We start from the raw sequence: 26435 nt of genomic DNA, 5'->3' as shown, positions 1-26435 counted from the left end.
CATGAAAACCCCAAATGGGGTGATAAAGAGTCAGAAACATGAAGGAAAAACTAAAGGTGCTTTGCAGTGCTAACTTTCAATGGAATCCTGCTTGAGTTGGCTAGAATAAACATAGACAGCTGATCACCTTTGGAGTTTCCATCATCATTATATATAATGAGATAATTTTACCTTAGTACTTTAGAGTAATTCTGAAGATAAACTCAGAACTGCCAACAGTATGAATAACAAAATAAAGTCATGTAATCAACACATACTATACCACAGATTATGTTGGGGGGGGGTTACTGTACTCCTCCCTTAAAGGTTGTCTGCTTCCCTTTGTCCTCTGAGAAGTTTCCTAATATATTACATTTCATCATCAAGTTATATCTCTTCTCCATCTTTCTCCATGTTCCTTCTATATAAATAAGTGGGTAAGACCCTCATAGACAGCTGTGAACTGAACCAAACTGGGTTTTTAACTACCAGTGCCATATACTGAGCAATTGCTTTCTATTTTTAGAGCATGCCACTCATACCCTATTTCCACAGTGCTGCAATAATAAGGAAGCAAAGTATTTTCTATTCACCCATTTGCGGGGGGGGGGGGGTCAGTGAAACACGGAACGTCTAACCAAATTCCCCTGACAAAGGAGTCTGCTAACAACTGATTTATAACAAAACAGGTGATTTATAGGGTAAATATAGGTCACGGACTGTGGGTTTTCTTATTGATGAAATTCATGCTTTGAATTACTGATTGATGACTGCACAGGAATTGCGATGGCCCAGCTCTGATCTGGGGCAGATAATGCAGCATGAAATAAACCTTGACGATAACTGGATTTTACAGTATCCAAACAAACACAGGAAATTCTCCAAATATCACTCACCTTTTGCTAAGGGGCAAGGGGAATGTAGGGTGGATGTCTTCACTGTAAAGTGTTCAGTTCAATACAACAAGCATTTGTAAAGTGCCAACTGTGTACAAAGCATTTTGTTAAGCAAATGGGAATCTAAAGTTGAAAAACAACAGTCTTTTCCTTAAAGGAACTTAGAATCTAGTAGGGTTAGCTGAGATAACTATGAGATGAAATCAAATTAGATAAATAAATAACTACATGTACATATATACATTTTTTTTCCTTTTTAGCAGATCTTCGAATCCATTAGTATAGGGAACTTGCAAGGAAGAAATGCCTTCTACACATACAGATCAACATTTTAAGTTTTTTAGAAAGTAGCCTAGAGCACAGAGAGCTTAAATGACTTATGCAGTCACACAGCCAGATTGTGTCAAATGGAGAATTTGAATTTAGATCTTCATAATTCCAAAGCCAGGTTTTTTGCCCATACTTTGTGCCACATTGAGTGGGAAAAGTCAAACAGTGGTCATAAGAGATTCCATAATGATAACAGTACATATTTATATAAGGGCAGCCAGGTGGTACAGTGGGGCCTGAAGTCAGGAAGACTCCTCTTCAGGCGTTCAAATCCAGCCTTACATCCCAACTGTGTGACTCTGGGCAAGTCACTTAACCCTGTTTGCTTCAATTTTCTCATCTGTACATTGAGAGGGAAATGGCAAACTACTCCAATATCTTTGCCGAGAAAGCCCAAAACTGGGTCGTGAAGAGTCAGACATGACTGAAAAATGACTGAACAGCAATATTCATATAGCACTTTAAAAGCTTACAAAACATTTGACTTTATGATTCTTGATTCCCAAGGCTCAGATGAGTTAGTAATTTGTTCACAGTCAAACCCAGGTCTCCTGGATCCAATTGTGACATTCTTTCCATATCACTATCCTGCCTCTCAAAAAGGCAGAATTTGGAGGTTTAATAGAGAGAGGCCATCTGACCTATATCTTAAAGGAAGAGAAAACTTTCAGCTAACAGAGATGAAGAAGATATCCATTCTGGCAAGAAGGATGGCAGGTATCGATTTAGACAGATTTGGAAGAGAGCAATATGATATTAGTAAACGGAGAGTAGTCCAAGTTGGTTGGAGATTAGAAGATATTCAATTCAGTAAAGATTTATTAAGCATCTACCATGTGCTAAGCTCTGGGGATACAAAAAGAGGTAAAAAAAAAAAAAAACCCAGTTCCTGCCCTCCAGGAGATCATACTCTGATGAGGGAGAAATATACACACAAACACACAGAAAACAAGCTACATACAGGATATGGAGGGAAAGGACTGGCATTTCTAGAGGGGTTAAGATAGACTTCCTGTAGGAGGTAGGATTTTAGTTGGGACTTAAAGGAAGCCAGGGAGATTAGTAGTTGGAGTAGAGGAAGAATATTCCAGGCATGGGGAACAGCCAAAGAGATTTCCGCAGACCTGAGAGATAGATTGTTGTCTTATTCGTGAAATAGCCAAGAGCCCAGTGTCATTGGATTGAAGAATATATGATAGGGGAATAGGATGTAAAAAGACTTAAAACATAGGAGGAAACTAGGTTATTTATAAAGGGCTTTGAATGCCAAAACAAGTATTTGTATTTGTTCTTGGAGCCAATAAGAATCCAGGGCAGTTTATTGAGGAGCAATATTGTCAAATAAGGCTAAAAATATAGCTTGCAGCCAAAGTTGAGGTCCTTGAATGCTTTGATGAGTAGTTACTTTATTTAAGAGGATGCCTTCATTGAGAAAGAGATTTGGACACAATGACTTCTGAGGCCCCATTTAATTTTGATGTGTTCTCACAGTCTGTTAGGACGAGACTTGGTATCAGAACACCAAAGTTCAAATCCTAGTTCTGCCACTTAACTACCTATGGGACCTTTGGTAAGTCATCTTACCCTCCTGGGTCTCAGTTTCCTCAAGTGTAAAATGAGAGGGTTGAACTAAATGACCCAGAAGGTCCCTCCAGTTCTAAATCTATCACCCTTGAAGTCTCTGAAGAGGGTCTTCTATAGTCTGTTGCCACTGCTCTTCTTACAAACCAGTGTCACATAAAGGAATTAAAAACACACCTGCCCCCATCCCTACCACCCTTTTAGCCTAAACAAATTCCAGTGCTTACGTTACCTATGCACCAATTGTCCAATCACAGTATGAACTCAGAGGATAATCTTAAATTACCTAACTAAAATATTTATCCTCTTGCTTAAGAGTAAAGAAACTCCATACCCATGCTGTATCCTGTCAGCTTACAGGAAGCCAATAATGTCTTTCTCTACTTCTCTGTCATCTCTGGAACTGGCCTCTGGTGATCTCTGGTGACCCGTCATAAAAACAACAGTAACAATAATAGGGATGCTGCATCGTGGGCTTCTGTGAAGCTCAATGCATTTACAGAGATTCTCCCTCTAGAACTACATCCCTGGGAGATAGATGGCAAATGCTTAATAGTTGCTGAACATCATACTATAAATACACACACACACACACACACACACACACACATTGCATGCATATGTGGGTGAATAATAGCTCTGACAAGGACTCTTTGAGTTTAGGTTTTCTCTGTTGCCTAGGAGATCAAAAAGGGTTAAAAGCAACACATCCCCTCCACAGTAAAAGGCAGGCATAGTCTAGCTATATACTAGGGAGGTCAGAAGATGCCATAACCCTAAATGTCATACCACCAATTTAGTAGTTAATTCATTTCTTTTCAGTGAAACATCTGAGCAGATTGATGAGTTTGGAAAAGGCCTGTGGTTTCCCTGGTTTAAGGACATCCTAGTAAACAAAACTCCCTCTATCAGTGCGAACAGGCAACTGTTAGATAATTTACAGTACTAGAGAGTTACCTAGAGATACTGAAAGACTAAGTTATATGACCAGGGTCACATAGCTAATCTAAAATCAGGATGTGACTTGAACCCGAGTTTTCTTGACTCTCAACCTCTGAGATTCAGAAACATAAAGTAATAGCCACTGAATAATTGAGTTTGGCCAACCTTCATTTTAGACACCAAACAAAACTCTAAAGTTCATTTAATGCCTCCTTTTCATTTTGTAGGCAAGGAAAAGGAACTCAGAGGATACTAGGTCATTTGTCCAATTTTTCAAAAAGAAAAAAAGTTGGTGGCAGAATTAGAATTAGGACCCTCGTCTTCTGATGGTATTCTTTCTGCTATCCCAGTGCTTTACTAACTGGCCAAAGCCTTTTATGATTGGTTCAGTCTTTTGGTGTGTCTAGCCTTACTTTCCATTGCTCCCCTACATGAACTCTTTGTCCCAGCAAGGCTGGTAGATCTGGATAATTGTGTCATGATCAAACACTGAGGATCCCAAATATCCCTCTCTTCTGCTCCCCAGCTGCTGAATGGTACTGAAGAAAGTCATATAAACATGCCAGATCCTTTACACATTTCTATGTGTTAGGCATGGGGGAGGCAAAGACAAAAGAACAAAGCAGTCCCTAACCCCAAGGACCTTCCAATCTAATGAGGGAGAAGCAAGATGTACATATGTACGTCAAGATAGGAGACACATTATCAGGTGGAGTTGAGAAGGCCATACCAGTAACACTGTTAACAATCTCAGTTATAGCCCAGAAAAGAAACATTCCAAGTCAAGTCAAAAGGCATATTGAGTGATTCCTCTGTGCCAGGATGATTTATATTTTAACTCCTAAGAAGTAGTCTTCACTGATTGCCGTATCTTGAATGTCCCAAATAAGACCCTTTCCCCAAATTCCTCTATACCAAAGACCTGAGAATCTCTTTTTTCCCCCAGAAATCACTGAAGCAAATGAGCTATAAGCCCATGATGAGACTTCTATGTGTGGTTCACTTCGGGAATAGCACCTGTCTTTACAAATTCATCCTACTTTAAGAGTGTGGGTGGCTGTTGAAAAATGTGTAAGAAAAAAAATACCCGCTTTCACATTTGATCTGTCACAATTAATTACTTTGCTTTTGATGATTGTTCTGGGTCAATATTAGGTTTACAACAGTAATTGAAGATAAAGAAACAGACAGTATTTTTGGAGCACTTCTAAGAAAGCCTCCTCTTTCCATGCTTATGGATGACTAATTTCAACCTAACCTCACTAATGTCAGGGTCAGTTGACTAGTGATCCCTTCAAAAAAAGGATCCAGTTGTAAGTGAAATTCAATGAACTTCTATGAGTGTTAAGATGAAAACTAGCAAGAGAAACTAGACTAAAATATGGCCCTACTAGCTCTGTTGTGAATGGTAAGCAAAAAGAATCAGCTGGGGTTTTAGAATGACCTGAGCTCAACTGAGTCCAAAAATGTGATACCTCAAGCACCCCCAAAGCATCATCAAAATAAGAATCCCAAACCAAAGGGCAAATTGGGTTGCTTATAATGTGCTTAAGTCATATCCTTCATTCTTGGATCCTTTGTTCAAAATGTGTAGATGCCTTGACAAGTCTTTATGAAGTGAAATGGAAATGTATATAGAAGAAAGGTGAATAGATTCTGAGTTTATGTATGTATATGTGTGTGCATGTGTGTATGTATGTATTATTGCATACATACATACATACACAAGATGGGCCATGAAGGGGTTTAAATATTTAGTAACTCCTTTATTTTTTGTTTTTGATTTATAATACCATAGCATCATAAACAGTATATACAGGAAATAAATGTATATATAGGAAATAAAGAAAATTTAATTTTTAAAATGTTATTAAAAACATCAGACCCCTTCATGACTTTATATATATATATATATACACACACACACATATATAGCATCATAGGTTTAAACATATATCTGTTTATGTATATATTTATATCATTCATGTAATATGTTTCTATATTTATAGATTATATGAGTATATTATATGTTTATATGACATGAAATATAAACATGTGTATATATTTTATATGTATATTAAAAACACATATACATTTCAGAGAGAAAGAGAGAGAAGACAAAGGTCTGGGTTCATATATATCACCTGATATGTATTAACTGTGACCCTGGGACAGTCTCACTTAACCTCCCAACCCCTTAATCAGTGGTTTGAAAATACCTCCAGGACATTTGTGATAATGATCCAGGAAGTTTGTAGTAAAAATTCTTAAATGGTACTTGAAGCAGTAAGGAATTGCCTATGAGTATTATGAAAAAATTTCCCTGGGAATTCATAGCACATTTTTTAATGTAGCTTAAACAGATTCACAGAACAACAAAAAAATTTCTCTAGGCAAAAAAAAAAAAATTCTAAATGAGCAGAGAACAAACAACTTAGGTAGAAAAGGACCTAACTTTCACTAGTAGAGGGAATTCCCTTACCTGGCAATGTCTATACATGGGTTTTATACTTAAAGATACATCTGGTTTTGTTATTATAATTATTATATATCATTACATATGTATATATACATATATACATACTATATATATGGGGTGGTTATATGTATCTCAATATACATACATATCTACACAAATATATGTATATTTGGAGATATATGTAGATACTCCAATGAGATCACAGGTCTGATTTTAGAGGTATATACACATACTTTCTCTGCATGTGTATGGTTATACATACATGCATACATACACACACACACACACACACAGAGAAAGAGTATGCCTGCACATCTCTAAAATCCATCCTATATGGGGCAGCTAGGTGGTACAGTAGATAAAATACTGGCTCTGGATTCAGGAGGACCTGAGTTCAAATCCAGACTCAGACACTTGACACTTACTAGCTGTGTGACCCTGGGCAAGTCACTTAACCCTCATTACTCCACCAAAAAAAAATTTTAATAAAATCCATTCTTTGATATCATTGCTTCAGTGAATCCCCAGCGAGCAAATTTCCTTTCCCAATGCAGATCTACAACTTTTTTTTTTCAACTTAGCATGCAAGAGTGTTGTCTCTATGATAAAAATGTATAAATGTGATTTAGGAACAGTCTTCTTTTGAATAGTATCAGAGTTTGGAGAGCAAATGAGCCAATTTTCTAAGTGTTCTCTACTTTCTTAAATAACCCCATACATGAATAGATTATACCAAATACATATACCTAATATGTGTATTTGAATTATATACTCAGAATGGCATCATAGATAGACTATTGGCCTTAGACTCAAGAAGACCTGAATTCAAATCTAGCCTTTTGCATTTACTAGATTTGTTAATTTGGACAAGTCTTTCAGTCTCTCTATGCCTCGGGCTGTTCTTGGGAACTTATTTCCTATGTCATATATGTGAGTTCGCCATACTGACTAAAATCAGAAATCCTACATTTGGTGCTTGGATTGAATATATAGTATAACTATATATGAGTTCGCTTATGAGATACAAAGAAAGCTACCTGTTGTTGAATTCTATGTTCCACAGTGTTTTGTTTTATTTGTAAAGAATGTATCTTTTGGGAGCAGCTAGATGGTGCAGTGGATAAGGCACCGGCCCTGGATTCAGGAGTACCTGAGTTCAAATCCGGCCTCCAACACTTAACATTTACTAGCTGTGTGACCCTGGGCAAGTCACTTAACCCCAACTGCCTCACCAAAAAAAAAAAAAGTGTATCTTTTGGAGAGAATTTTTCTTTAAAACAATTATTTTTCTGATCCCTCCAACATAGCAAAATAGCTCTCCTCCTCCTTCAGTCATTTTTCATGGGGAAAGAGCAAACAATCTTCAAAATACATCAAGTACAGTATTTCATGCTTCCACCTCAGTGTACTGGATGTTTATTATCAGTCTAGATTTATATATCTGAACATAGCAAAAACAGAAATGTTGGAAGCATGTCAGTAACCTTTGTAGTCCTAAGACCTAAAGAGTCATGAGATGACCTTTCCTCTCTGGCCAATGGAAATACCATGTTTTATTGCTACATGGAAGAATGATTTTTCTACAATGCCATATGAAGGTTTCAAAATAGCTCTAATTTCATCCATGTGGACATTCCTTCCATCAATGCAGATTGCAAAGTCCTTCATTCATTAATAGATATTTATGCATTTACTATGGCTGAAAATTTAACTACCTGGTGGACAACAATGTGGTAGTCTTTTTTCCACATTTGTCCTTGGAGAACAGGCAGAGAATTCCTCACCAAGTCTGCAGTCAGTGTCGTCTTGACATATTAGGAAATGCCAAAATGTGAAATTCACTCAGACAACTTCTGAGAATTTTTGCACCTTTATGTCATGACATGCCATTTGGGTAGAATTCCAATGGAGAATTATTTGGATGGAGAGTTAAGATATTGAAGAGAATATTTCTGTTTCACCCAGCAGCTGGACTGTATAATATAACATTACAGAGGAAAGAGTTCTGGACCTAATACTGGAGGACCTGGATTCCAATTCTGCCTTTGGCTACTTATTCTCTCTATGATCACAGACAGATCCTTTAACCTCTCTGGAGTTGTTTCCCCCTCAGTAAAGTAAGGGGCTTGGGCTAAATATTCTCCAGATTTAACTCTAAAGCCTATCACTTCTAAGGTCTCTTCCAACGCTAGGATTCCATACTTTGGATGGTGTACTTCAGGCTTAAGAGTAGATAGACATGGAGGCAGCCAGGTGGTGCAAGTGGATAAAGCACTGGCCCTAGAATCAGGAGGACCTTAGTTCAAATCTGGCCTCAGACACTTGACACTTACTAGCTGTGTGACCCTGGGCAAGTCACTTAAACCCTCATTGCCCCACAAAAAAAAAAAAAAGTAGATAAACAATGTATCTCAATGAATAGAGCACTGGGCCTAGAGTCAGGAAGATCTGAGCTCAAATATAGTCTGAGACACTTACTAACTATGTGACCCTGGACAAGTCACCCAACCACCATCTGCCTTAGTACCTCCCAGTTTTCTTGTGAGAATAAAATGAGATAATATTTGGAAAGCACTTTGTAAATCTTAACTGAAGAGGAAACAGGACATTCACCTCTTCTAGAGAAGTGATGAACTTAAAATGCAAAGAGACATAACATTTTCAGGTGTGTACAATGTGGGGTTTGTTGTTTGTTTTTTGTTTTTGCTAGCCTATGTGTCTTTGTTTTAAGAATTTCATTTTTTTTTCTTTTTTTCTAATTGAAGAAGTGAGGTAAGATTATAAATACATTTAAATAAATGAAAATTGGCTTTTTAATGAATTCTGGTGTCAGATTACCAATACAGTTCACAAATCTCAAAGAAATGGTCTGTATATGTCTGGTGTATGGTAGGCACTTAATAAATGTCTAATGGTTGGTATGCAGGTCAATGAAAACAAATAGATCCCATTGGAGAGCCCAGAGCACTGACAACAGCCACCAATGAGCAGACCTTTCTTGGACACTTGTACAGCCTCAATCACTCACAGTCATGGCGGAGGTAGAGCTCTAGCTTTGGCTCCCTTGGGTGGCTATTCTGTGTCTCCCACTGAGACTGTCATGGTGTTCACTCCTCATCTGTCTGCAGGTGCCATAGTTCCTTTCTTCTATGTAACTCCTGCTTTTCCTTATAGTTCTCTGTGGTTCCCAGCAAGTGGTGCAATTATTTCTCCCTTGGTCAAATCCCTTCATGGTGCCTCCATGAAGAATTCCTTCTTCAGAAGATTGTACCGCAATCTCCTTTTGTATTTTTCGACAGCAATCGGCTGTCAACTTAAAGAAGGGCACCACATTCAAAGTTCCAGCTACACTGGTCATCAATCCTTTAAGAGCATAGAAACAAGAGAGTTGTCACCTAGTTAGCAAGAAGAGTTAGTTAAAATAGGAAGGTCTGCTCCCATCCCATCACTCTCTCCCTCACCCAAATGAAGTATGTTGAAGGGAGGTGAGTTGCTTCATGAAAACTGACCTGGGTTTGTCTTATGGTACCTACTTTAATACCTGCAGTTTTTCCTTGTGTATCTGACCACCAGGAGCATAGCATCATAGAGCTGGATCTCAGAGACACCTCAAAGCCTTTCTAGCCCAGGGCTTCTTAAACCTTTTTTTCCTGCCATTGGATCCCTTCCGCAATCTGATGAAGCCTGGGAATCCTTTGACAGATTCATGGATTTTAAATAATTAAAGGAAATGTTAAATTTCATTTCAAGGTTAGTGAAAACAAAAATAAAGTTTTGTTTTTCCATCCAAGTTCAGGGACCCCCTGAAGCCTATCCACAAATCTCTGCTTAGAATCTCCTGATCTAGGGACCTCTTCATTTTATAGCTGAGGATGACTTGCCCTTAGTAAGTAAGGTAGTAAGTAAGCAACTGAAGTGGATTTCAAACAGTACCCTTAACACAGTGACTGACACATAGTAGGTGCTTAATAAATATTCATTGATTGATTGATTGGCTGAATACTCCAGTGATGGCCATTTTCATTGCCCTACATTGCTTGTAATGTCTGTTCAGGTTAGAGGAATTCATGAGTCCCACACATATCTGCCTCCCACCACAAGCATACTAACCTCAAAATTGTCATAGCAATTAAGTGACCTGATGTAGTAGAGTAGAAACAGTGTTGGATTTAGCATCAGAGAACCGAGATCCAGATCGTGTCTCTGCCTCTTCGACCTTGTACAAGTCACTTAACTTTTCTGGGCCTCAGTTTCCTCATCTGTAAAATAAGGGGGTTGGAATAGTTAGCCTCTAAGGTCCCCTCCGACTCTAATAACTCTTGTCCTACAAGCCTCTGTGGGTAATAGCACTTGGCAAACCCTCAAGCCAAATACATGTGAACTATTATTACTATAACTGAATAGCATGACTGAATATGGAAAGGAGGAAGGATTTCCCTGAGACATCAAGAGAAAGAAGCTGCTTAAAATACCACACACCCCACTTCAGCTCCTTTATTTGCGAGGGCTCACAGTCTCCCGCTGCTTATGCAACCTGAAGTCTTTCCTTCTGTGCAGCCTCGTGTGTAAGCACCTTCCCAGCATCCCAGCATCAGGACCTCTGGCCTTAAAAAAAATTACAGGAACCAGAAACACACTCCTGAGCCCCTTTGCCTTGTGCCCCCTCCACCCCTTTCTTCCTAAATCCCAAACAAAAAAAAATGCAAAAAAAAACCCCAACCCTGCTTTCTTTCATTTTCTCCCTGAACTAATTAAACTTGTTTCTCTTTGAAGATTTCCCTTTTGCCAGAGACACGCAGATGCTGAGGACACGGTTAGTTTCCCCACACATTCAGTTTAGCAAGCTAGTCAAGCTGAGCCTAGTTTTGTATGCAACTGGGCTCCCCATTTACTCTAAGAGGTCAGATCCAATTAGAGTATAATCAGGGATGGCCTGCAGCATGCATTTTAAATCAACATTTACTGGCAAGCCACCTTCCCTGGAAAGCAGAAAAGGAAACTGAGGGAGAAGAAAGATCAGAGTAACATGTTATTATTAAGGCTTTCCTCCCCACCACCACCCCCAAAAAAGAGGGGGAAAGGAATGGGAGCAGGCAAAAGTCCCTGAAAAGAAATGTCATCTGTGGCACTGATAAGCTATTCAGAGGACAAATGTTACAGGCAGAAAAGCTATATAAGTAAGATGGATATAGGCGGCTTGTGCTTTTCTGAACTAGGATGCTGTATATCAGGAGCAAGATGAGAAAACTTTCAAACTGGACGTCAGAACCTTTAGATTTCTGTGTCCGTGAATGATTTGCCCAGGTTCTGAAAAGGTAGCACATAGCTTTCTTTGCTAGTCCTTCCAGCTATGATGGAAAGATCTGATTCTCGCAGATAATGCTTTGCATTGTTCTCCTTCCTCAGACCCCACCCCAGCTTTACTCTGCTTCCCACCAGAATGCATGTTGGCATTTCCCATTGGAGTCAGAGGACACCACATGTTGCTAGGCAACAAGCCTTCCTTGGACACACATTGTGGGGACTATAGAAAAGGGATGCTTTTAGGCTGCCGTGAAGGCGGGGGAAATGAACTTCAAAACTCAGAAGGAACATGGGAAATTATTTCATAGTTTTAGATTTGGCTGTTTTTTCTTATATTAAAAATGGGCTTCATTAAATTGCCTAATACATCATAGTCACTTAATACTTGTTGATTAAAATGAGGAGGCCAGGTGACATGGCGGATAGAGCACTGATCTTAGTCGGTGAGGCTGCTGATATCCCTTCCAATTCATCTTTCATTCCAATGGGTTCTGAAAGTTGTTGATCCCATTAGAATATAAACTTCTAAAGAGCAGAGAGTATTACTATTTATCTCTGTATCCTTAATGACTAGGACAGTCCCTGGCACATTGTTGTATCTTTTTTTTTCTTTTTTCCTTTGTTTTTTTTTGTTTTTTTTTTTGGTGGGGCAGTGAGGGTTAAGTGACTTGCCCAGGGTCACACAGCTAGTAAGTGTCAAGCGTCTGAGGTCAGATTTGAACTCAGGTCCTCCTGAATCCAGGGCCAGAGCTTTATCTACTACATCACCTAGCTGCCCCTACACATGGTTGTATCTTAATAAATACTCAATGAATTAAACTGAAAGTGCCTCCTTGATTTTGATTTTTTGTTTTCTGTAGGGGATAAAAGGGTCTTTCTCTGATTCTTTTAGTATCTTAGGAAGGAAACAAATTAATACTTTCCCAAAATCACAGTTTCATTATGGAAAAATATTGTCAATTTTGGATTTTTAATACTTCTTCCTCTGAGAAGGCTCTAGCTTCTTGAAAATTGATGGAATAACTTATTAGATAGTAATGCCTTGAAGCAACATGCTTATTTTTGCTACTTCAAGAGATCTAGCAGGGCAGAGCCAAGATGGTGGAGGAAAGGCAGTGAGCTCTCAAACTCATGACACAATCACTCCAAAAAACATCCAAATAACACCATAGGAAAATGCCCAGAGCAGCAAAACTCACAGAAGAATGTACTGAAATCATCTTCTAACCAAGAACGGCTTGGAAGGTCAGAAGGAGGAGCTGCTGTGCTGATACAGGAGTCGAGCCCAACCACACAGTCACCCTGACACAGATTCAGTCCCCAGAAGGCCTCACCAGAGAAGGAGGCCCCCAGAGCCTCTGAATCAGCTGAAGCACCAGTGTTGTCTGGAACTAAGCTCACAGTCTGGTGAGAGGGCTGAGCCCTGGGGAGGAGGGAGACTACAGGGGTCTATGCTGGTGCTGAGGCAGAACTTGGACTTTTCACCCCTGCTGAGAACCAGGAGGTGGGCTTGAGTAGCAGTGGCCCAGGTCGGGGAGGAGATCAAGAATTTCAGTGCTTTGGCCTATTCTCTGTTGATACAGGTGGTGCCTTCTCAGTGCCTTATTTCATTGACTACTATACCAAAATAGATAAATGAGAGATGGATACATACATGTATGCATACATACATACAAACATACATAATCATAGCTTGGTAGCCAGTTTTCTATTGAATTTTCCAAATTTAACTATCCTGGTCCTCAGAGGAAAGAGTCCCTCCCAGTCTCACGCTCAAATTCTTTGCTATCAAATGAACAAGACCCACCAAAATCTATACTCACCGGTCAACACTTGCAAACCTAGCATCACCTGCATATCACAATAAGCCACTGGAGAAAAGGCTGCTATGTATGCCTGTACACGTTGTTTGTGCCTAGTTCTCTTTCCATAGAAACAAATGGTAACTAATAAAAAAGGAACCATTATCCATTCTAATACCTCATTGATAAATTTGACTCTTTCCTCTTCCTCACTTCTCATATTCAATCAACTACCAGATGTTCTTGAATCTGCCTCCTTCCTATCTGTCCTATCCATGTTTTCTTTTTCTCTTTTCCCACTGTCAGCATCCAATAAAGACATTCATTACTACCCTCTTAAGTAATATGGTAGTTGCTTAATAGATCTTCCTGCTATCGTATCCTCTCTCTTCTAAATCATCATATTTCTTTAATTGAATACTTTGTACTGATACCATACTAAACTTTCTTGTGCATAGATCTGGTCATTTTAGTCTAAGTTTTTGTTAGCTCCGGGTCAGTTACCAAAGAAGTCAGTAAACCAACAAGCATTTATTAAGAATTTACTATGTGTGGGGCAGCTAGGTGGCACAGTGGATAGAGCACCGGCCCTGGATTTAGGAGGACCTGAGTTCAAATCCAGCCTCAGACACTTGACACTAGCTGTGTGACCCTGGGCAAGGCACTTAACCCCAATTGCCTCACCCCCCCCCAAAAAAAATTACCAATTTCCAGCTTGCATCTCTTTTATAAACTCATCATGTAATATTTTGTATTATAGTTATTTGTGCATGATATGTCCCTTTATTAGACACTAAGCTCCCTGAGGGAGGTTCTGTGTATCATTTAAACTTTGTGTCTTCCCTAGTACCTAGGTAGTCCCATACACTTAATAAATGTTTACCAAAATATTTGTACTTAAGGGGATCCCCAGCATTTGCCTTCTCTTTTAAATTCAGAAATAAGCCATGGGACAAATCTTAGCTGTTGAATCACTTGGCCAGTGCTATGGCAGCTTATGATCAGGGTAACACAGTATATTATTTGAAGCTATCTGCCCTGTGGACTCTGCATGGCATCAAAAGTGTTTTGCAAGAAAAATCTTATCTTTCAAGAGCTACAGTGTGACCTGCCTACTCAGAGCTCTGCAATCATCTGAGGATCCAGCTATCTATCCTTTGCCAGAGGATGGTGAAGTCCTTGAGTTGCCTCAGGTGGAATGCCATTAACTTCTCATGTAGCAGTGTCATCTTTAACACCTCACTCCAAAGAAAGAAAGGAAAAAGCTGGCTCTAGATGTAATTTTGCTAAAAATCACTATATTTTTATATACTTACCAAAATTGTCCAACATGAAAGAGCATATTTTCCATTTGATGAGCAAGGCTCCAGCTGTGATATTCCCATTAACATTAAAGCTCACATACAGAGAGCAGCATACACTCAAAAGAGGAAAGAAAGTTTGAATAACATAAAGTGTTGGTTCCAGCAAGTTTGGAGGCTTGTATGTGAATTTTCTAACAGATGTGCATTCTTTCAAAACAGTCAGATAGGTTATCTTCCTCCTACTCTCATATTTATATGTGTGTGTATGTATATGTATATATGTGTAATATATATGCATAAATATTAATTTATGTATTTGCATATCATTTCATTCATTAAAATATAAGTTCCTTGAGGGCAGGCTCCATCTTTTTTTTTTTGTATCCCTAGTACTTGACAGATATTTGCATTATAAGCCAAATAAGTGAAGCAATTAAGACAAGTACAAAAGTTAGCACTGTTTATAGAATCTTTTGTTTTATTTTATGTAAGAAGTTTCATTTATATATAGCCATTATTGATTATTAGTAAATAAACATGAGTTCAGATCTTATAACTTTGTCTGAATTTTTCAGGTCTTTCTTCCATTTTGCATGGGAAGTCAAGCTTGATATTTTAATATTTCCCATGTCCAATAAAAGTATAAATAATTATTTAGTAGGAGATCATAATTATTTTGGGGATCATTGACCCTTTTGGCAGTCTGATGGAGACTGTGGGTACCTTATTAAAATGATGTTTGTGAACGCATAAAAAGTAGGATTGCAAAAGAAGCCAATTATACTGAAATATAGTTATTAACTTTTTTTTTAAGAAAACAAGTTCATGGACCCTGGGTTAAGAATGGCTGATTTAGGGGACAGTTAGGTGGTGCAGTGGATAAAGCACAGGCCCTGGATTCAGGAGGACCTGAGTTCAGATCAGACCTCAGACACTTGACACTAGTTGTGTGACCCTGGGCAAGTCACTTGACCCTCATTGCCCCACCAAAAAAAAAAAAAGAAAGAATTGCTGATTTAAACTAATGTGTAGGCTTAATAATAAGAGCCTAAATACATCCATTGGCTAGAGGGTTATTGTTTTTTTCTTGTTATGGAAAAAGGCAAGTAAAATAAAGGAAATTGTAATGTTATCTCTTTGATTTGTGGCGATTCCTTTTAAGAGATTAAATAAATTTGGTTTGCTTGCTGCTAAAGGCAGAAAAACACATGAAAGTTCTAGAGAATAAGATTTCTACTCAACATAAGCACAAACTTCTTAACATTTTTAAAAAGCATATTGGACTACCTTGGATGATAGTCACCTGCCAATCACCGTACTTCTTTAAAGATAACCTGGTTAAATATTCATCTGAGATAATATGGATTTGATTCATGGACACATTAGACCTAAATTCAGATCTGATCACATATAAGTCATGAAGAATTGAGATCATATTGGTAAAGCATTTTTCATAGTGCTTGACAACATAGCAGGTACCTAACAAATACTTATTCCTATTCCATGAGAAATCAGTGTTAGTCTAGTAACCAGTTCACCTGTAAGATTCCAGAAAGATCAGATGCTGACTTATTCATTCAGAAAATATTTTGCAAGCCTCTACTATGCATAATGCATTATACTAGGTCCTGAGAACACAACGATAAAAAAAAAACCGATAAGGTTTTGTTCTCTCCAGTCACTCTAGGAGGCAGGATGAGACATGCAAGCAGATAACTATAATACAAAATAGGATACAAATTTTAAAATTCATAAAAGAGTGTGATAATCAATTCACCCAATTGTCTTATACCTCCAAAAAGAACTGAGTCCTGTAAAGTTTTCATGTTTGAACCAAAGAATCAAATGAACAAAGAACAAAGGAGAATGTTTCCCAGTGCATTATACTTTTAAAAAGAAGAACAGGAAGGAAATAATCTTCCAAACTCAATGAGAATAACCAAATATGGAACCTACCAATTAACTAATGAACTCAAATTTTAACAAAGGCTTAATTTCAATGCAAACTATAAGTCTTAACACGGCAGCAGCAAAAGAGAAACCCAGCAAAAGGACACTCCAAAAGATCTAACCTGTAGAAGCTGAGCACTTCAGTTTATGAGTGAATAAGAAGCAATTTGTTTAGGCAGCATTATAGAGAGTATGAAGGGAAATAAAAGCTCCCATTGAGCTAGAAGCCATTTAATTCTTTGGAGATATTACTCTGATAAATGTTTCATAATCCCATTTATTAAGAGGTAATGATAAAGATCTCAGAAGAATAAAAATTACAGATTACCCAAAGGGCAATGGAAAAACACTTAGTGATTATAGGTCGACTCTGCTTATTGCCACCAATGAATTGTGATGAAGAAGAGGCATAAAAAGCCTTATAAGGCATGACATCTAGGATCTAGAATCAAATATAAACTCCTCAATTTGGCATTTAAAGACCTTCACCACCTGACTCCAGCCAATCATTCCAGGCTTATTTCACTTTCTCTTTCTTGTACTATAGTCTAGCCAAACTGCCTTCTTGTCAGTTTCTCACACAGGCCATTCTGTTTCCCATCTCTTTGTCTTTGCACAGGCGTTCCCATGTACCTGAATAGAATTTCTTCTTGCCTCACCCTCTTAGTATCTTGTTTCCTTCAAAGCTCATTCAGGCTCCTACATGAGGCTTTTCTGGATCCCCCTGATACTAATGTCTCTCCTTCCCCCCCCCCACTTACCTCATATATAGTTTGAAATAATTTTTCTACATCTTTTATATACTTATATGTGTATATTGGTGTTTCAGTTGATATGTAAACGCTTGATGGGCAGAGACTTTGTTGTTGTTGTTTTTTAACTTTGTATCACTAATGTCTACCGTAATGCATGGCATATTGTAGTTCCTTAATGAATGCTTACTGATTAATATATTACTAGAAAAGAGGTAAGTGATCTTTTAGTGAAAATAGAGGATAAATGATGGACAGCCCAGTTCATCAATTATATTGGTATCTGAAAAATTTTTAAATCCAAAAGGAGGGCACCTTATGGAATATTATGTTAAAACATGGACAAGAGTTGCCTGGGATGTGGAGATTTAGAAAGTATATTCCAATGAGGAAGGTATTGTTAATCAGGAGATTAATTTAAGAAAAAAGTGATTTGGGGGCAGCTAGGTGGCACAGTGGATAAAGCACCTGTCATGGTCATGGATTCAGAAGGACCTGAGTTCAAATCTGGCCTCAGACACTTGACACTTACTAGCTCATTGCCCTGACCAAAAAAAAAAAATTTTTAATTTTTTAAAAAAGAAAAAAAATGAAAATAGTGATTTGTCTTTGATTTCTCTCACCAAGTTTACCTCTAAAGGAGGAAACCAAAGTTAACACTACTAGAGATCTATGAATACCACTTATCAGTTAACAAGCACAGTGCCTGTAGGTAAAACGCATAATCTATTGAGTTTCAACATAGCATATAGTGCTTAGTAAACCTTAAAGTTCTCAACATTTTTTAGAATTGAACCTGTGTCTTCTCTTATGTAGGAAGCTTCCAGTGAGGAATTCTACCAGCATAGACTAGTACCTTCTTTGCAACCTAGAAATTGGCCATGTATTGTTTTACATAATCATACATGTATAACCTATAGCTGATTGCTTACCCCCTCAGGGAGCGGGGAGGGGAAGAAGGGAAGGAGGGATAAAAACTGGAACCTCAAACTATAAATAAAACTGTTTATTACTTAAAAAAAAAAAAGAATTTGGCCATGGCTTTGAAAAGTTAACGGACTTGCCCAGGGTCTCACAGTCAGTATTTGTCAGAGTCAGGACTTAGACCCAGATCTTCCTAATCCTGAATCAGCTTTCACTCTACTATGTCACGCTACCTCTTCTGCTAGGTTCTACCAACACTACAGGAAGTGGTTGTATTGTTACAACTTGAAACACCTCAGAGAATGAAACAAATGAAATTCCTGATACAGAGTGGGCCAAAAGTCATGAAGTCATGAAGAGGTTTCAATATTTAATAACTCCTTTGCTTTTTTTATTTATGATACCATAGCATCATATACAGTGTATATAGGATAAGAGAGAGAGAGAGAGAAAATAAAGAAATAATAATTTTCAAAAAGTTATTCTAACATCAAACCCCTTTGTGATTTTTGGCCCACCCTATATAAACTATCTGATTCAATCAAAGCTACAAGTATACTACTTCCTCCTCTACCCTCTTTCTCTAAGTGGGAGCTACAACAGCTTTCACACAGAAACCACCTTACTTACCCCATGATTACTTGATGGATAGGAAAGTGATATACTTTGTAGGTCAATCTCAGGGGCACTGCTTCCCATTGAGACCTGGCTCACAATACTTAGTCTTTGATTAATGTATACAGAATTAGGCATTTATTTGGCATATTATCTACAATTTGTCTTGGCCTTTTGAGGATTATAATGATAAAGAGTTGTATGTAGACATAGGAAACAAAATAGTAGGCAGTATGAGGGCCTACCAATTATCAAGCATTTCTGATGGACCTAATAGGTGCCCACAGCTAGGTGGCACAGTGGGTAAGTACTGGCCCTGAACTTGGGAGCACCTGAGTTCAAATATCACCTCAGACACTTGCTGTGTGACCCTGGGCAAGTCACTTAACCCCGATTGCCTTAAACATCCTAGGAAATCTTCAGTCATCCTGATGTATATCTTGCCCCTGGACCCAGGTGGCTCTAGAGGAAAGAGTGAGGTTAATGACCTTACACTGTAAGGGCTAAAATTCTAGCTATACTGTCTAAAATATCTAATGAGTGGTCGCCAATAAATTATAAGCTTTAGCAAGAGTTAGGCTTTTAAGCATTTATTAACGAGAATAAGAATTTGGTAAAGAGAGAGAGAAAGGCCTAGATTAATCTATCTATCGAAGGGAGAGTGTGTTTCTAACTCCACTCTCCGCCAGAGTATGGGACAATAATACCCTGATGCCAAAGAAAAGACCCATGGTCTTACCCTCAGAGACCTTCACCTCATGGCGGAGCTTTTCTACAGTAAGTCTCCAGCAGGTGGCATCATTCCAATTGTCACAACACAGACCTCCCTCATTTAAATCCAATTCAGTACAAGTCATGACATCATGATGTCATCATGGTCCTCTTTGGGAAGGAAGGACAAACAACAACTATGTACCGTAACATACAATTTGAAACATTGGATATAGGTAACTGGTGAAGTTCAGAGAGAGACTGGGATATGTAGATCTGTGAGTTACTTGCATAGAAATGATCATCTAACTCATGGGAACTGATGAGGTCTCTGAGAGAGAGAAGTTGACAGTTGCATATAAAATCCTCTTTTTGTACACTAAAATGTTCATGTCAGTAAGTAGTCAAGTTCCTAACCAGAAAAGAAAAACATTTAACAGACAGTGTCTGGGAGTAAGTAAAGAGGAATCCAGGCATCCAAGGATCGTGTGGGGTTAGCTTAGGAATAAGAAATATCTAAATGTTAAACATTTAAAATAAGTTGCCTTGGGGCAGCTAGGTGGCGCAGTGGATAGAGCACCGGCCCTGGAGTCAGGAGTTCCTGAGTTCAAATCCGGCCTCAGACACTTAACACTTAACTAGCTGTGTGACCCTGGGCAAGTCACTTAACCCCAATTGCCTCACTAAAAAAAAATTAAAATAAAATAAAATAAAATAAGTTGCCTCACAATTTCTTTCTTTGACTAGAGATAGTATGACATGTAGAAGAAGACTCTAGACTGGCACTCAGAATACCTAGCAGTTGGTCCCAGCTGTGATGTTATAATATTATATGGACCTTGGCAACTCACAGAATTGTTATGTATAAGCTTCCATTTCCTCATGTGTAAAATGTAGATGATGTAATTTTTGAATGTAATATACCATTTTGAAACTGATGGAAAAAGAAAGATGGCGAAATTCTCAATATAAGACTGATTAGTGGAGTTGTAGTCCATCAGGTATTTAATGAGTGTCAACTATGGGTGGCTAGATGGCATAGCAGATAGAGTTCTGGGTCTAAACTCAGGAAGACTCATCTGCATGAGTTCAAATCTGGCCTCAGACACTGACTGTGTGACCCTTGACAAGTCACTTAATCCTGTTTACCTCAGTTTCCTCATCTGTAAAATGAACTGAAGAAGGAAATGGAAAATCCCTCCAGTATCTTTGCCAAGAAAACCCCAAATGAGGTTATAAAAAATCAGACATAACTGAAATAGAACTGAAACAAAAACCATGTGGCAGGTACCGTGTTGAATACAAAAGCAAAAATTAAATATTCCCTGCTCTCAGTGAGCTTGCATTCTCTTAGGGGAGATAGAGCATACATACATACAAACAAATATTCACAGAATAAATTTTAGGACCTACCTCCCAGTATTATTTTAAAGAAAATGTGAGATATTTGTAAAGTGCTTTGCAATGCTATATAAATGCTAGTTATTATTATTTTTATTATGTGCAGAATAAATTCAGTGTAGTTAACTATAGGGCAGTTAAGGAAAGAGGGAAGTAGCAGGTAGAAGAGTAAAGATATTTCAGATAAATTTATATTTATATTTCAGATAAATCTTAAATGAAATAAGGGATTCTGTGAGGTAGGAGTAGGAAGCAGAGCATTCCAGGCAAGGGGCACAGATGTTCCAAAGGCACAAAGATAGGAGATGGGGTGCTGTGTGTGAGGAACAGAGAGAAAACCAATTTGGCTGAAATGTAGAGGGATGGAAGAAGGGAGAAGGGAGAGACAATCTATATTGAAGTTCAAAAGCTAGGGTAGAGGGGGCAGCTAGGTAGCGCAGTGGATAAAGCACGGGCCCTGGATTCAGAAGGACCTAAGTTCAAATTCAGCCTCAGACACTTGACACTTACTAGCTGTGTGACCCTGGGCAAGTCATTTAACCCTCATTGCCTGACCCAAAAAAAAAAAAAAAAGGATAGGTTAGAGATGGCCATTCAGAAAACATTTTCCTTCAGTTCACTTAATATGCATTTAGGTTTTCTCATCCAAACCCAAGACTCACGTGGGATAAGGAAGACAATATAGGCCAGTAGAAGGAGAACTAAATTTGGAATCAGAAGACCCGGGCCCTTCCACTTCCTACCTATATGGCCTTAGACAAATCATTTCATCTCTCTGGGCCTCAGGCACTTCATCTATAAAATAATGGGTTTGGCTGAAATGAGCCCCTAACATTCCTCCTGACAATCTGTGATCCTGCCAATACCAGGCCTTCCTACCTCATTTGGCTGTGGAGGATGAGAAGAGCTTAAGTATTGGAGAGAGGTTTTGTGGGTGGAGAGGCACCTGACCCATGTTGTTATCCATGTCTTTACCCTCGGGAAGACACTGATTCACTAATGGGGGGGGGGGGATTGTGATCCTGTCAAGTTGGATCGCACCCTGATGGCTCCCGTTTGTGACCTTGGGCGAGAGATCCTGGGCCTCACTTTCCTCACCTGTAAAATGAGACCCAATGACCTCTGCAGTGCCCTGTCACTCTAAGTCCGTGAGCCTGTCTGAAGACAGCAGTGACTAGATGACCTCTCAAGGTCACCAGCAGTTTTCTTTGATCAGAAATTCCACACCAGGCATTAGAAAGTTTTATGAAACCTGACCTAATTTAAGAAAGATCCTGCCCGCCTGTGTCTCAGGGAAGCGAGAGTCCCTATTTTGTGCCGCCTCTGCCCCCCAAGCCATTAGACTGTAACCTGATTGTTTTTACTGAGTGTGTGTTATTAGTCGGCCAGGAAAGGCGCCGCTCCAGGGCCTCCATGGGGCTTACTCAAGGTCACCCGAGGAAGTAGGAGGCTGAGTTACTGTGAGCTTTATAAATTAATGCTACTTGAATCATTTATTCCGTTAGTATGAATGTACGATTCTCCTAAAGATTATTACAGTCCTGGAATTTGACTTTATCTGAAATGGTTCTGAAGTGATCGAAAGACAGCTTTAAATCTGTCACTGTAGATTTTAAATTATTTACAGCCATGTGAGGCCTGTGCTTTAACAGTTGGTTTATGATAGGATTTCAACTTAACACTTCTAAATGTGGTCTCCGTGCTCCGGCAAAACCAACAGAAACCCACCAAGCTTGTTAGCAAGGATCCTAAAACATATGAAAAACTGATCTCCATGGCATAGTTTGGCTTGGTTTTGTTCTTGTTCGTTCTCTTTCCCTCCCTCCCTCTCTCTCTCTCTCTCTCTCTCTCTCTCTCTCTCTCTCTCTCTCTCTCTCTCTCTCTCTCTCTCTCTCTCTGTCTCTCTCTCTCCCTCCCTCCCTCCTTCCCTCTCCCTCCCCCTCCCCCTCTTCCTCTTCCTCTCCCTCTGCCTTTCTCTCTATCTCTTTTATCATTCAAAATTCTCTCTGCTCAACTGCTCTGGAGTGACCACAAGTCAAAATGACAAACTCATAACATGGGACAGATAGCCTGGTTTCCTGCCTTCTCTCAGCCCCTCCTTCCTCCTAAGTGTATGTTACTCCTATGGATCTGAGGGCTCAAGTCGGCCCATCACTCTGGGACCACTTTTCCCCTAGGCCAGCATCTTTTCCAGGCTCACAGTGCCATGGTCTTAGTATCCAACTCAATTCTCCTGCACCTCAAACAGAAAATCGGTGCTTTACAGACTGTGGTTACTTTTCCAGCCAAGTATGTGGAATGGGAATGCAATGGATTCCACCTTTCATCCTTCAGGATTTCTCGTGGGGTCTCCAGCCCGCTATGCCTACTTTGAGTGCTTATTGCCTGACCTCCCTGGGCTCTATATCTTTTTCAGGCCTATATTCATGATTCTGCCCATCCTGTCATGCTTTGGCTGACTGGACTGTGGAATATTTTAATCCCTTTGTGGTTCAGGGCCATGACAGCCTGTTCCTCCTAGGGTGGGTTAATGGAAGTCCTTTGCTTTTTGAATCAGGGAACTTAAATTCATAGTAACCTCGCTGAGCCTGAATTTCTTCATCATTAAAAGGAGGGGTTGACCTCAATGACCTTGGAACTTCCAGCTGTGATCCTGTGAACTTTTTCTACTTGCTAGCTTAGTAGCCACAGGCTAAACTTTGCATTTTGTCTCCAATCAACCCTAATTATTTTCAGATATGTAAAGACAAAGAAATGCTCATCTCAGAGGCAAGGCTATCCAGTGCAGGTGTCTCAGACACTTACTAGCTATGGGACCCTGGGCAAGTCACTTGACCCCAATTGACTTAAATATCCAGGGCTATCTTCAGTAGTCCTGATGTATATTTTGTCACTAGACCCAAATGGCTCTGAAGGAGAAAGTGAGGTTGGTGGCCTTGCACAGCCCTCCCTCACTTAAATCCAATTCCATGCAAATCATGACATCACCCCATTTCATGGTCTTCTTTGAGAACCAAGGACAGAACGGCAGTCCGCTAGCAAAATTGTCTTTGAGGGCTGCTAGGTGGTGCAGTGGATAAAGCACCAGCCCTGGAATCAGCAAGACTCATCTTCCTGAGTTCATACATGGCCTCTGACACTCTCTTGCTATATGACCCTGCATAAGTCACTTAATCCTGTTTGCCTCAGTTCCTCTTCTGTAAAATGAGTTTGAGAAAGAAATGGCAGACCACTCTCACAAAGTGTCTGACACAACTGAAAGGACTCAAGAAGTGTCAACTGAATTCCCACTTTCTTCATAAAATCCCTTCTGCCTATCCCAGCCCCCAGTTTAAAAAAAAAAAAAGAAAAGAAAAATGAAAAAAATCATTGGCTTTGAACCATATAACTCATACCAACATTACATTGCATGATTTATGAATATTTTCTAGAAAGTCACAGTTAACTTTTTAGAAAGAGCTTTGTTCCCAAAGTTTTCATTAATTAAGCTATCATTGCACAATATTCACTACTTTAGAATGTATTCCATTCCTTTTTGATTTGGTTACTCTAATTACAAAAATAAATGATTTTTTAATAAAGTCCACTTTTAAAAATTCATATCAGTAATACTATTGCCAAGCTATGAGTAACTGAAAGTAATGTTTTGTTATAGGATATAAGATTTAGAGTTGAAAGGGATAATAAAGGTCATCTTGTCCAACCCCCTCATTTTGTAAGTGGGGAAACTAAGGCCCAAGGAGGTCAGGTGACTTGCGCAGGTTACAAAATAAGTCACAGAGCCAATAAAACTCAGGTCATCTGATTTTATTTATTTTTTTTTTTTACGGGGCAATGGGGTTAAGTGACTTGCCCAGGGTCACACAGCTAGTAAGTGTCAAGTGTCTGAGGCCGGATTTGAACTCAGGAACTCCTGAATCCAGGGCCGGTGCTTTATCCACTGCGCCACCTAGCCGCCCCAGGTCATCTGATTTTAAAGGACAATTCCCCCTGCGCCACACTGGCTCCTTAATTAAATTAGCCTCACAATTAACCACATAACCTTCTTCAGACTCCCAGGATGAAAGGCACTATCTTTCTACAGTGAGCCAAAAGAGAACCTTTTCATATAGGGATGTATAGGTAGAAAAATCAATCAGGATTGGTATTCTAATACTAGTATTAGTAATAGATCAGAATTTAGAGATCTCACAATCAGATTGGCAGCTTCAAAGTATGGGTGTTGGTGTCTGAATCTTTTCAGAAGAACTACAGTATGGCAGTCAAAAGATTTGCAATCTATCTTTGGTTCTCTCTCTGGGCTTTTTGACAAGTCATCAAACTTTCTGACTCTTAGCTACTATTACCAGTCTAGATCTAGGTCTGGTCCTTGACTTAATTTCCCCTGTCCTTTATGTCAGTTACCAAGACAAGGTATCCCTACTTGTGCCTAGAGTTGAGAAAATGCAGTCTGATTTTGAAACTTATTAGTGATAGCATTTTTTTTTTGCAGGGCAGTGAGGGTTAAGTGACTTGCCCAGGGTCACACAGCTTATTAAGGTCAAGTGTCTGAGGCTGGATTTGAACTCAGGTCCTCCTGAATCCAGGGCCAGTGCTTTATCCACTGCACCACCTAGCTGCCCAATGATAGCATTTTAAAAGACCACAATGAAAAAAATAAAAATTAAAAGAAACACTTTTTTAAAAAATAAATTAAAAAAAAAAGACCATGATGTGGAAATGTTGCTCAGTAAAGGTCTGCCACTAGGACATGGTCCTATCTCTCTTTTCCTCATCTTCCTCTCTTTATCTCTGTGTGACTGTATCCCTCTCTTTCTATTGCTCTTTTATAGCTCTCTTCCCCTTTCTTCCTCTTTGTCTTTTCTGCCTTACTCTCTTAAACTGACCATAATATAGAACTGAAGTATGAGTTTTTAAAAATTAATGCTTCAATTTATTGGCCATGGACAAGCCACTCACTCAACTTCTCAATTTGCTCATCTCTATAAAATGGGAACAATCATACTTTCATTACCTATCATACAAGGTTGTGGAAAAAACACTCTAAATCATAAAATGTCACATACAGTGAATTAATATTAATGATGTATGTCCCCTATTCTTAGTTCAAAAAAGTAGATTTTAATTTCTCTTTTTCTTAGTTTTTTTTAATTAAGTTATGAGCTCTTTATTAAGTCTTCTGATGTCCTTTGATAGGAAAGATATATTCTACCCATTAGTAGAAAATAGCAAAAACCTTCCTAGAAATCTCCAAATGGAAGGATTCTTATGGTGTGGGCTTTAGCCATGAATTTTAATAAAAGGATTAAAGCCATAATTATGAAATCTGGACAGTAAATCTAATGCCTGATCTGATTTATCTGAATCTTCAGATGTCTTCATTTGAAGGCATTGATGAGCATGAGGGGAAAAAACAGGAACTGACAGCATTGTTATCCAAACTGGAAAAGACACTAAAGTCCAAT

General features: G+C 38.9%; 1 protein-coding gene across 1 annotated transcript in view; it reads left to right on the top strand.

Annotated features, from left to right (window-relative positions):
- Positions 1-26435, top strand: part of CNTNAP2 (contactin associated protein 2) — a 2668322-nt gene that overhangs the window by 2432626 nt on the left and 209261 nt on the right. The gene's annotated exons all lie outside the window — the stretch shown is intronic.

The sequence above is a fragment of the Dromiciops gliroides genome, chromosome 5, assembly GCF_019393635.1.
Source record: "Dromiciops gliroides isolate mDroGli1 chromosome 5, mDroGli1.pri, whole genome shotgun sequence".
NCBI lineage: Eukaryota > Metazoa > Chordata > Mammalia > Microbiotheria > Microbiotheriidae > Dromiciops > Dromiciops gliroides.
The sequence above is the reverse complement of the archived record's forward strand: the minus strand, read 5'-3'. Positions and strand labels throughout refer to the sequence as shown.